This window comes from Nycticebus coucang, chromosome 8 (genome assembly GCF_027406575.1).
Source record: "Nycticebus coucang isolate mNycCou1 chromosome 8, mNycCou1.pri, whole genome shotgun sequence".
NCBI lineage: Eukaryota > Metazoa > Chordata > Mammalia > Primates > Lorisidae > Nycticebus > Nycticebus coucang.
The window spans coordinates 88,161,548-88,174,588 of NC_069787.1; the positions used below are offsets into that span (position 1 = coordinate 88,161,548).

The following is a 13,041-nucleotide window of genomic DNA, read 5'->3' on the forward strand; positions in this document are numbered from 1 at the left end:
TGCTGGGCACACCTCTCCCCTATTCCACATTCATGGAATGTTGCTAGCTTAAAATTGGTCTGGGTGTGAGTATTTATACCATGCATGTTAGCAAATGCTATAAATCAGGGCTCCCCTCTACTTCCAGAGAGCTGATTATTAAACATTTACTAGCACCCCACTGTTGATAACTTTATGTCTTTGAATCAACAAGGATTCAAAATGCTTGCATAATTTAACAAAGAAAGTGGGAGAGAGAAAGAGAGACAAAATGTGGGAGAGAAAGAAAGGATACTGGGGCACTAAAGAATGATAAGGAACTCTGCTGGCTGAAGCTGTTGTGAAGCCAGGAGTTAACCTTGGAGTTGCTGGGTCGAGGGGCAGTGTGGGATCCTATAGAAGGGCTGGGCTGTCGGGGTACCTGTGAGCTGGATGTCAGTGTGGATACACACGTGTAGAAACAAGGCCAGACAGAAACAAGGGCAAAAAAATGAAGGAAGCCCAGCAAGGGTGTAGAAGTGCGCTAAATGCACACAGAGCCAGCCCTCAATTCTGCAGCAGCCTTCACTAAAGAGACATTAGCCCTCAGGTTCCCCACAGAGGTGAATGAACAAGCCATAGGAGAAGATTTAGGGCAGACAGAATCTGATATGCTATGCTGGGGCCATGTGGGTTGGTTCCCAATGTATTTTTTTTTTGGCCAGGGCTGGGTTTGAACCCACCACCTCCTGTATATATGGGGCTGGTGCCCTACTCCTTTGAGCCACAGGCGCCGCCCAGTTCCCAATGTATTTTAGAAAACTCTTAGATAACATAACACTCTGGAGATTTCCCATAAAAGTCCAGCTTTGGAAAATCGGATGGTTTAGTAACAGTGGTCCTTCATCCCCAGGTGGCAGTCCTCAGTCATAGCCGCAACCCCCTTATAGGCTGCTGTACTCAGCTGTTGGCCACAGGCCCTACCTCCTTATTGTTCAATGCCCACTAGCTCTCCCGCTGCCTTGATTGTCACCTGGATGCCTGCAGATGAGCTTGTTCCCAGTCGTGAGACTAGCTGATCAGCTGCAGTGCTCCCAGCTCCTCCACTCTGTGTCCCCACGGCTGCCTCATGGAAAGAGCAGTGGGGCCTGGTGGTCAAGGCATCTGACAGGCCTGGGTTTGGACCCTGCCACCAAGCCACTTCCTGGTCTCCCTTGCTGCGCAGGTTACTTGGCCTCTGTCAGCTTCACTTTTTTCACCTCTAGCATGGGACTGAGTGTCCCAGCCTCATCCCCTAGGGCTTGACCATTTTAGGGCATGGTAGCTCCTAACAGCTGGCACCTGTACCTGCAGGCTTGCTCATGGCCTTGAAGCCTGCTCTGCCCTGAGTGTGACATGCTGGAAATAAAGGAGAAGTAACCCCTTCCAGGTAGAGTGACCAACATCCAGATTGGAAAGGAGGGTTTCCCAGATCTTGATAGGGCTTTCAGTGCTGAAATTGGGACAGTTGTGGGCAAATAAGGAAGCGTGGTCCTGCTGCATGGGGAGCAGCCCTCAGCCGTGACTGATGGGAGTCAGTGTGAAAATGCCCTGTATGCACACCCTCCATGTCTCCCAGAGGTCCCTGATGGGACTGAAGCCCACTCATCCACAGTGGTCATAGATGGGCTTCCCCATCTCACTATATGTTTCTTAGAGTTAGCTTGAAAATGAACTGCTGTTTCAAGTCTTTGTTTCAAGATCTGTCTCGGGAGGCCCAGCCTACATCAGATGCTGACACTGACCTTGCATGGTTTCTGCATGTGAGATCATTCGTGTAATGTCCCTAGCACGGTGCTGGTGGATGGCACATGCTTGGTAATAAGCAAGCATTGTCCTCAATATTTTACATGAATGTACTCATCCAGGCCTCATGGCAAAATGTGAGTTGCTACATTTATCCCTATTTTAAAGTTGAGAAATTGAGGTCCAGAGAGGTTGAGGCACTTGCCAAGGTCACAGCTGGTGGTCCTAGAGGCAGGATGATCTAACTTCAGAGCTCACACTCTGAATCAGAGTCTCTATTCAGCCAGCCGTGAGTGAGGGCAGGAAAAGGGGATGCTTGCAGGGACACTCAGGGAGGTCTGAAGTGCAGCCCCTTGCAAAGCCCCAGTCCAGCTGGTGAGCTTGCAGCTGCTTTCTGCTCCACACAGAGCCTCTCTGTTCATTCTCTGGGCTTGCAGCGTGGGACTCTCCCTCCACTGCCAGGCCCCTCTGTGAGGACAGAAGTTTCTGCAGCCAATGCACACACAGGTTGGTTGTGTGGTCAGACACAACTCAGCTGGGCTCATGCCACCTCTTTCCTGGTTTGCTGAACACCAGTCAAGTCAAACACGCCTGTCTGGCTGACGCTGCCTTCCTAGAAACCACTGGCAAGTCGGAGGGAGACAGGGCTGTAGAATGTGGGTTCCACTGTGCAAGAACCCGGGGTGCCTTCTGACAGGAGGCCGGGGACAAGGGTAGGTGTGCTTACTCCTTGCCTTGGTTTTATCCTGTATGAACCCTTTTTTCCTCTGTGTGTGTGTGTGTGTGTGTGTGCATCACAGCATACCATTTACCCAGACACAAACCACACAAGCAGTGCACACACATCTCTTATATCCCATAAATTATACTTGTGGTTCACAAATCCCACACAACACTATATTAGTGATTGCCGAAGTAACATGGTGTAACAAACCTGAAAACCCAAAGAATGGCTGAAAACATCAGCTCTTGACCTCTTGCTCCAACACCTATGGGTGAGGGCTGGGCTTGGGGCTGCTCTCTTTCTCTTTCTGGGGCCTAGGCTGAAGGGGCAGAACTACTTGGGGCAAATTCTTCGCATGGGGAACTGAGGAAGCCCAAGAGCTCGCCTAAACTGCAGATCACACTAAGTCCTCTGCCAGCCGCGTCTGCTAATGTCCCATCAGCCAAACAAGTCAAAGGCCAAGCCCAATGGCAAGGAAGGGAAGTACAGTTCACCCACCCAGTCCAGCCAATCACACAACCTCTAAGAGAAGGGGAAGGGGGAGTATAGCCATAGTGGAAGGGGGAGAGGCGTGAGTGTGCCTCAGGGCTGTCCCATCAAAGGGCAAGGAAGTCGCATAGTCACCTCCTAACTCCCAGGTGCAGTTGGACGAGACCACCTCCTGAGGACGCAACTCCCTGAACTATAGCATGCTCTGTAGCCAGGATGGGCTGTGGCAGAGTGTTGTAGATAGCTATTGGCATGTGCGGGGATACGTGTGGGACACCAACAGTATCTGCTGCTCACAATGAGTGAAAAATCAAAGGTAAATGTCAACTGGTCACTATGACCAGGATCATGTTCTCAACAATAAACTAGTCTTCTAAGAAGATGAAGTACTGATAGTAAGTGACTACCCTCCCACCTCACCCCAGGCTGTGTCACGGGAAGAAATAAGACCAAGAGGGAGCCCACTGCTGCTGAACAGATCAGCAAGAAGTTGGTTTTAGGGCGGCGCCTGTGGCTCAAGGAGTAGGGCGCTGGTCCCATATGCCGGAGGTGGCGGGTTCAAACCCAGCCTCGGCCAAAAACCACAAAAAAAAAAAAAAAAAAAAGAAGTTGGTTTTACTCTAATGGACAAATGTGTGTGTGTGTGTGTGTGTGTGTACAGGGCAGGATATGCGTGTGTTTGGGGGAGGACGGGGCTCTCTGCCTTGCTTAATATCAAGGGCCACCTGCAACCAGTTGTACTCACTGTGATAGAAGGTACAAAATCCTTCTCCTCTTGGACAGTGAAGATGGTGGCTGCATAACCCAGCTATGTCAGGGGGAGTTGTGTCCAGCAATCTGCTGTAAACCGCATTCAACTTGTGGGTACTTTGGCTGGACCCCAGGGGTCCTCCTGCCCAGAGGAAGTGCTTGGAGATTTGACACATTTTTATTTTTTTCTCTTTCCCAGGGGCTTTTTTTCTCTTAGAAGTTGTGTGATTGGCTGGACTGGGTGGGTGAATTGCAGGGCATCCAGACTTGCGTTAGTAACATTAGCTCCTGGAAGGTATCTGCAACTTCAGCGCAAGAAGGAGTCTTCACATCCCTGAAAGCTGGGACCACAGGAAGCCTCGGCTGCCACCCTCCTGGTCCCAGCATGGCAGTCTGTTTCTTACCTAGACCAACACAACAGCCTCCTAACTTGTCTCCCTGCCTCTACTTATGTCCCTCCAATCTAGTCTCTTTACAGAATTCTGAGTCTGAGTGATTGTCTTGGTTTGGGTTCCCCAGAAGCAGAGCCTGAGGCCAGGATTCCAGCCTAGGATAGTTTATCTGGGAGGTGATCCCAGGAAACACCAGCCGGGGTCTGGGGAGATGAGCCAGGAGGGAAGGCGCCGATGTGCTATGAGGCAGGTCACTGCTGTGGGTGACTGGGCCGAATCCACAGGAACATCTGGAACACAGTATAAAACACAATTGCAGAGTTAGCCCACCAAGAGGTGAGGCCCTGGGCACTTACAGCCAAATCCCCCATTGCCTTTGGTTGAGGAACCTTGTGGAGTGTTAATTCCACAATGTTTGCAGCCCTATGGGTTTCCCACAGCTTTGCAGGAAGTCTCCAGCTTACACCCTACAGCAGCTGGAAGTTAGAGGGTGCTCTGGAGTTTACACACAAGGTGAGGCCCAGAGGACACACCCCTTTTGTAAATCAGATCACGTTACTTCCCTGTGGCTATAAGGTGGGGCCTCCTTGCTGCCTTCAGTTAGGTTCTTCCAGTGCCCATGTTCCTCAAGGACCTGTGTGATCAAGTTCCATCTCTTGGTACAAGCTTCTAAATACACCAGCTCCTTTCAGATGAGGGCCTCTGTCCTGGCTCTCATCCTCGCCTGGAGCACTCCTGCTCTGGCCTGCCTCTGACCTCTCCTCCTCAGGCCTCAATCTCCTGACCGCCCCCTGCTACACATGCTTTCTCTTTCGTGGCCTTCTGTCTGTCTTCTAACTCCCGTTGCAATATGTCAATACTCATTTGTCTGCATGTTCACCATCTCTCTCTATATATGTTTTGTTCATGATCACATTCCCAGCACCCAGCACAGAGCCAAACCCTTAGTTGGTTCTAGATAAGAACTTGAATGAATGATGAACATGCAAGCTTCCAGGGTCTGTGTATGATTTTTCTTTTAGATGCTGCTGTGTTGAGCTTCCTGAAATATCACTTCCTCCTCAAGACCAAAAAGAATCCCAAGACTTTCTACATTTCTTTTAGTAATCGCTGTAGAATACAGAAGTGAAAAACGTGACAATCATTTCTGGAGTCCCTGCCTTCTGGCAGGTTATTAACTGAGGCACCAAAACAGAGGACAGTGTCTGACAAGGCCTAACACTGTTGCAGCACTCTGCAGGTGTTAATGTACAACGCCATGGCAGGCAGAAAGTACTCCTAGCTTCATTATGCAGATGGAAAACCGAGGTTTAGAAGGGCTAAGGAACTTGCCCTGTAGTCAAAAAGCCTTAAGTGTTGGAGTGTGCGGTTTGACTATTCAGCACATGCTCTGGCCCTCTTTGCTGCACCTGACTCTGGAAAAGTTATTTTTCAAGTTTCTTCTGTGTGAGACTAACCCCTTTCAGTCACTTGTGATCCTACATGTGTTCCCTGTTTGAGTCCAAGTCTATGACTTCAATTTTCATGTTTCTCCTCTGGCTTGGTCTTCCTGGAACATCAGATGCTCTGTCAGTTAGAAAGAAGCCCAGATCGGAGACTACTGTCAACCTCTCAGGCTTCTAACCAGAGACACGACATGTAATAGTAACCTGGCAATATCTGCTAAAGCCCCCCCAGGAGGCCCAGAACATGGATGCCACACTCCTGCCCATTTTACAGACAGGGCAGCCAAGTACCCTGCCGGGGCAAGTGCCTTTAAACATGACATTAAGCAACTTTTCATATGTTTAAAAGCAGGACCCAAATTAGGGTGAGGTGCAATAAGGCATCCAGCTCATAGTTTAAAGCCCTCCCCCGTCAGTGTGGGTGAGACCTGTGACTATCAGGGTATGTTACTCCAGGGATAAGTTTACTAATCAGTTAATCAAAAGGGCGATCATCCTGGCTGGGCCTGACCTCATCTTTAAAGAAGGTGAAGCATCTGAGAGTCTCTTGCTGGCCTTAAGGAAGAACATGAATAGCCATATTGTTCATTGCCCATGGGGAGTGAAGATGAAGACCCCAATATCCTCAGTTTTACAACTGTAAGGAACGGTGTCTGCTGGCCACCTGGATGGACTTGGGAGACCACCCCAAGATACTGTGAGATGTGGTATTGGCCTGCAACTTGATTTTAGCCCGGTGAGACCCACAGCAGAAAACTTTTTTTTCAGGTTTTATTTTATTTATTTTTATTTTTTTGTAGAGACAGAGTCTCACTTTATGGCCCTCGGTAGAGTGCCGTGGCTTCACACAGCTCACAGCAACCTCCAACTCCTGGTCTTAAGCGGTTCTCTTGTCTCAGCCTCCCGAGTAGCTGGGACTACAGGCGCCCGCCATAACGCCCGGCTAGTTTTTGGTTGCAGTTTGGCCGGGGCTGGGTTTGAACCTGTCACCCTCGGTATATGGTGCCGGCACCTTACCGACTGAGCCACAGGCGCCACCCATTCAGGTTTTATTTTTTTTGTTATTATTTTTTATTATTAAATCATAGCTGTGTCCATTAATGCGATCATGGGGCACCATACACTAGTTTTATACCCCATGTGACACATTTTCATCACACTGGTTAACATAGCCTTCCTGGCATTTTCTTAGTTATTGTGTTAAGACATTTACATTCTACTTACTAAGTTTCACATGTACCCTTGTAGGATGCACCGCAGGTGTAATCCCACCAATCCTTGTCCCTCCGCCCACCACCCCTCTCCCTCCCCTCCATCTTCCCCTTCTCCCTATTCTTAGGTTATAACTGGGTTAAACTTTCATGTGAAAGCCATAAATTAGTTTCATAGTAGGGCTGAGTACATTGGATACTTTTTCTTCCATTCTTGAGATACTTTACTAAGAAGAATATGTTCCAGCTCCATCCATGTAAACATGAAAGAGGTAACGTCTCCATCTTTCTTTAAGGCTGCATAATAGTCCGTGGTGTACATATTCCACAATTTATTAATCCATTTGTGGATCGATGGGCACTTGGGCTTTTTTCATGACTTAGCAATTATGAATTGGGCTGAAATAAACATTCTGGTACAAATATCTTTGTTATGATGTGATTTTTGGTCTTCTGGGTATATAGCTAGTAGAAGAATTATAGGATTGAATGGCAGATCTATTTTTAGATCTCTAAGAGTTCTCCAAACATCTTTCCAAAAGGAATGTATTAATTTGCATTCCCACCAGCAGTGTAGAAGTGTTCCCTTTTCTCCACATCCACGCCAACATCTCTGGTCTTGGGATTTTGTAATATGGGCTAATCTTACTGGAGTTAGATGACATCTCAAAGTAGTTTTGATTTGCATTTCTCTGATGATTAAAATGATGAGCATTTTTTTCATATGTCTGTAGGCCATGCACCTATCTTCTTCAGAGAAATTTCTCTTCAAGTCCCTTGCCCAGCCTGCAATGGGATCACTTGTTCTTTTCTTGCTTATACATTTGAGTTCTCTGTGGATTCTGGTTATTAAACCTTTGTTGGAGACGTAACCTGCAAATATCTTCTCCCATTCTGAGGGCTGTCTGCTTGCTTTACTTACTGTGTTCTTGGCTGTGCAGAAGCTTTTTAGTTTGATCAGGTCTCTGTAGTGTATGTTTGAAGCTGTTTCAATTGCCTGGGGGGTCCTCCTCATAAAATACTTGCCCAGACCAATTTCTTCAAGGGTTTTCCCTGCATTCTTTTCTAGTATTTTTATAGTTTCATGTCTTAAGTTTAAATCTTTAATCCAGTGAGAGTCTATCTTAGTTAATGGTGAAAGGTGTGGGTCCAGTTTCAGTCTTCTACAGGTTGCCAGCCAGTTCACCCAGCATCATTTGTTAAATAGAGAATCTTTTCCCCACTGAATGTTTTTAATTGGTTTGTCAAAGATCAAATAACGGTAAGTAGTTGGATTCATCTCTTGGTTCTCTATTCTGTTCCAGACATCTACTTCTCTGTTTTTGTGCCAGTACCATGCTGTTTGATCACTATCAATTTATAGTATGGTCTGAGGTCTGGTAGCGTGATTCCTCCTGCTTTGTTTTTATTTCTGAGTAGTGTCCTGGCTATTCGACATTTTTTCTGATTCCATATAAAACGAAGTATTATTTTTTTCAAGATCTTTAAAGTATGACAGTGGAGTTTTAATAGGGATTGCATTAAAATTGTATATTGCTTTGAGTAGTATGGACATTTTAACAATGTTGATTCTTCCCAGCCATGAGCATGCTATGTTTTTCCATTTGTTAACATTTTCAGCTATTTCTTTTCTTAGAGTTTCATAATTCTCTTTATAGAGATCTTTCACATCCTTTGTTAGATAAATTCCCAAATAGTTCATCTTCTTTGGCACTACTATGAATGGAATAGTGTCCTTAACTGTTTTTTCAGCTTGATTATTGTTAGTTTATATAAAGGCTACCAATTTATCAATGTTGATTTTGTAACCTGAGACGCTGCTGTATTCCTCGATCACTTCTAAGAGTTTTGTAGTAGAATCCTTGGTGTTTTCCAGATATGCAATCATATCATTTGCGAAGAGCAAAAGTTTGATCTCTCTGACCCTATATGGATACCCTTGATTGCCTTTTCTTCCCTAATTGCGATGGCTAAAACTTCCATTACAATGTTAAAGAGCAGTGGAGACAATGGGCAGCCTTGTCTGGTTCCTGTTCTGAGTGGAAATGATTTCAATTTAACTCTATTCAATATGATATTAGCTGTGGGTTTGCTATAGATGGCCTCTATCAGTTCAAGAAATGTCCCTTCTATACCAATTTTCTTAAGTGTTCTGATCATGAAAGGATGCTGGATATTATCAAATGCTTTTTCTGCATCGATTGAGAGAATCATATGTCTTTGTTTTTTAATTTGTTTATGTGCTGAATTATACTTATAGATTTATGTATATTGAACCAGCCTGGAGACCCTGGGATAAAACCGACTTGGTCATGATATATAATTTGTTTGATGTGTTGCTGGATTCTGTTTGTTAGAATCTTATTGAATATTTTTGCATCTAAATGCATTAGTGATATTGGTCCATAATTTTCTTTTCTTGTTGGGTCTTTTCCTGGTTTGGGGATCAGGGTGATGTTTGCTTCATAGAACGTGTTGGGTAGTCTTCCTTCTTTTTCTACATTTTGGAACAGGTTGAGTAATATAGGTACTAGTTCCTCTTTAAAGGTTTAGTAGAATTCTGACATGAAGCCATCTGGTCCTGGGCTTTTCTTTTTAGGGAGATTTTGTATGGTTGATGCTATTTCAGAACTTGATATTGGCCTGTTCAACATTTCCACTTGATTTTGGCTAAGCCTGGGAAGGTGACATGCTTCCAAGTATTGGTCAATTTCCTTCAGATTTTCATGTTTCTGAGAATAAAGTTTCTTGTAATATTGATTAAGGATTTTTTTTTTAATTTCTGAGGAGTCTATGGTTATTTCGTCTTTGTCGTTTCTGATTGATGAGAGTAGAAATTTTGCTCTTTTTTTTCCTGGTTAGGCTAGCCAAAGGTTTATCTATTTTTTTCACCTTTTCAAAAAACCAACTTTTTGATTTATTGATCTGTTGTATAATTCTTTTGTTTTCAATTTCATTTAGTTCTGCTCTAATTTTGGTTATTTCTTTTCTTCTACTGGGTTTGGGGTTGGAATGTTCTTCCTTTTCCAGTTGCTTGAGATGTCCCATTAAGTTGTTAAGTTCCTCTCTTTCCATTTTCTTGAGGAAGGCTTGCAGTGCTATAAATTTCCCTCTTAGGACTGCCTTTGTGGTAGGCCAGAGGTTCTGATAATTTGTGTCTTCATTGTCATTTTGTTCCAAAAATTTGGCAATTTCCTTCTTAATCTCATCTTTGAACCAGCTATCATTCAGCATAAGGTTATTTAACTTCCATGTTTTTGTATGGGTATGCAGATTCCTATTGTTACCAAGTTCAACTTTTATTCCATGGTGGTCGGAGAAAATGCAAGGAATAATTTCTATTCCTTTAAATTTACTGAGGTTAGACTTGTGACCTAAGATGTGATCAATTTTGGAGTATGCTCCTTGGGCTGATGAGAAGTATGTGTATTCAGTTTTGTTAGGATGAAATGTTCTGTAGATGTCTGCTAAATCCAAATGTTGGATGGTTAGGTTTAAATCTAAAATTTCTTTGCTCAGCTTCTTATTGGAGGATCTATCCAACAGTGTTAAAGGAGTGTTGAAATCTCCAACTATTATGGAGCTGGAGGAAATCAAGTTGCTCATGTCTGTTACAGTTTCTCTTATAAATTGAGGCACATTCTGGTTGGGCGCATAAATATTAAAAATAGAAATCTCATCATATTGAGTATTACCCTTAACAAATATGAAGTGACCATTCTTATCCTTCCTTACTTTTGTTGGTTTAAAGCCTATAGTGTCTGCAAATAGAATTATAACACCTGCTTTTTTCTGATTACCATTTGCCTGAAATATGGACGACCATCCTTTCACCCTGAGTCTATATTAATCTTTTAAGGTAAGATGTGACTCTTGTATGCAGCAAATATCTGGCCTGAGTTTTTGTATTCAGTCAGCTCACCTGTGCCTCTTTAGAGGACAGTTCAAGCCATTCACATTAATGGAGAATATTGATAAGTCTGGTAAAATTTTGGGTATCAAGTTTTTCGAAAGTCCAGTGGACATTTTTAATCCTTTCACCACTGTGGAAGTTAGAGTTTGATAAAAGTTTCTGAGTGAGTTTACTTTTGTGGTAGAGGATTTGGCTGGTCATTATGGAGGATAGGTCTGAGAATATCCTGAAGAGCTGGTTTGGTTATGGCAAATTTCTTCAACATATGACTGTCATTAAAGTATTTAATTTTTCCATCATAAATGAAACTCAGTTTAGCTGGATACAGGGATCCGGGGTTGAAATTTATTTTGCTTTAGGAGATTAAAAGTCGATGACCACCCTCTTCTGGCTTGAAAAGTTTCAGCAGAGATATCTGCAGTCATTATAATATTCTTCCCTTTGTAGGTAATGGATTTCTTACGTCTGGCTGCTTTCAGAATTTTCTCCTTCATATTAACTTTAGTGAAGTTAATTATGATATGCCTGGTGGATGTCTTATTTGGACTGAGTCAAGCTGGGGTTCTGAAATTGCTATCTGAATTTCAGAATCTCTTGGCATGTCTGGAAAATTCTCTTTCATAATTTCCTGGAGAAGGGCCTCTGTGCCTTGCGAGGCCACTTCATCACTTTCACGGATTCCAATGAGGTGGATTTTAGCCTTCTTCGAATTATCCCAGAGCTCTCTGAGAGAATGATCCATTTTTGCTCTCCATTTCTCTTCCTCTTTGAGAGTTTGGGAGCATTCAAAGGCTTTGTCTTCAATGTCAGAAATATTTTCTTCTGCTTGCTCCACTCTGTTACTGAGGGATTCTACTGTATTTTTCAGATCTTTGAGGGCTGCAAATTCTTGCTTCAGTGCATCAAAATCTTTGGTGGGTTTTTCTTTAAATTTGTTAAATTCTTGAGACAACTTTTGAATTTCTCCTCGAATTTCTAACTCCAAATTTTCCTCCATTCTATTAATCTTGTTTGCAATCCAAATTCTGAATTCAATTTCTGACATCTCGGTCAGCTGTTTATGAATGGGATCTTCAGTTACATCTGCCATATCTTTCCTCAGGGGGTTAATCTATTCTTGTTATTCAAGTTACCAGAGTTTCCCACTGATTCCGCCCCATGATTGTTTTACACTGTTTGATTTTTCCCCTGTAGCTTTGTCAAGGACCCGTACAGTGCTATGGCCTTAGAAACTGGGGACTTGTTTTGTGTGGTGGGGCTAAGTGGTTCTGTCTTGTTTTCAGCTGGTCTCTGTTCGACCCTAGTGAAACAGTTACTCTGGGTTGAAGTCTCAGTTTGGAGAAATACCAGCAATTAAGTCACCCTGCCCCCACAGGCAACAATTGGAAAAGGAAAATCAAACCTTCCTACAACCACACACCCAGTGCACCACTTGAATAGTCCTCGGGTGATAGGCTGAATTCAGAAGGTCCAAATCAATTGTCTCAGTCAGCACCTGTCTTAGGTGGGAGAGTTTAAAAGGTCTCTGGCAACTTGATTGCAGGTGTCTGGTGACAACTCAGATATGTCTTGCTCTGATGCTCCGTGGAGTCAGGAGGACCCACCCGGCAAATAGATTAGTCTCGGAAGGTTGATGCCTCCTTCCCCTCCTTGCACCTCTGTCACACCTAGTCACTGATAGCCCCACAGGGCTGTAACCCAGTTACCTCTAGTTAACAGATACTCCAGGAGTTTGCACCTCCCTGAATCACAAGGAAATCTATTTCCGCTCAGCCAGGCCGCTGTTCTCTGCCTCTATCCAGCGGGGGGAGGTGAGGCCTGACAACCTCGGGTGCCTGATGGAGGCTAGGGGGTGTTCACTCAGCTCAAGCCCCGTCCCTGATTGATTGTTACTGACAGAACAGAACAACTTTGCAGGAATTTGTTTCTGTCCCTGCTAAATTCCCCCACAGAAGAGAAGCTGTTTTGAGTTCCCAGAGCCTGCGCCTCAGGCCCTGTCTTTGCTCCTGCAGATTTGTATTCAGTTAGCTGTCAGTTCTAACCTCCTGCCTTCCTTTGTCTATAGGCTGACGATCCCCTGAGGGCCGGGTGCATCTTAGGCTCAGTAAAGCGGTCCTCTGGGTCAGCCCCACCCTGGGAACTTCCCGGCTCTGTGCATGTGTTTGTAGTCCCCATGCTCCACCCAGGCCGGTACGGCCTCAGGCATACCCTTTACTCACAGGGCCTGTGTTTCTGTCCGAGATCTGTTCTGTGGTAGTTGCCACCTGAGAAGATGCCCGGCTTCCTCTGGTTGCCTAGGGAGACAGGGGTTGTGGCTTCGGAATATCCAGGAGTGAGCCCTGTTGTTACCAAAAAACGACTGCTGCTCTGCGCC

The 13,041-nt window shown here is 44.6% G+C and overlaps 1 protein-coding gene across 1 annotated transcript in view; it reads left to right on the forward strand.

Moving 5' to 3' along the window:
* GASK1A (golgi associated kinase 1A) overlaps window positions 1–13,041 on the forward strand; it is an 87,822-nt gene that overhangs the window by 56,302 nt on the left and 18,479 nt on the right. The gene's annotated exons all lie outside the window — the stretch shown is intronic.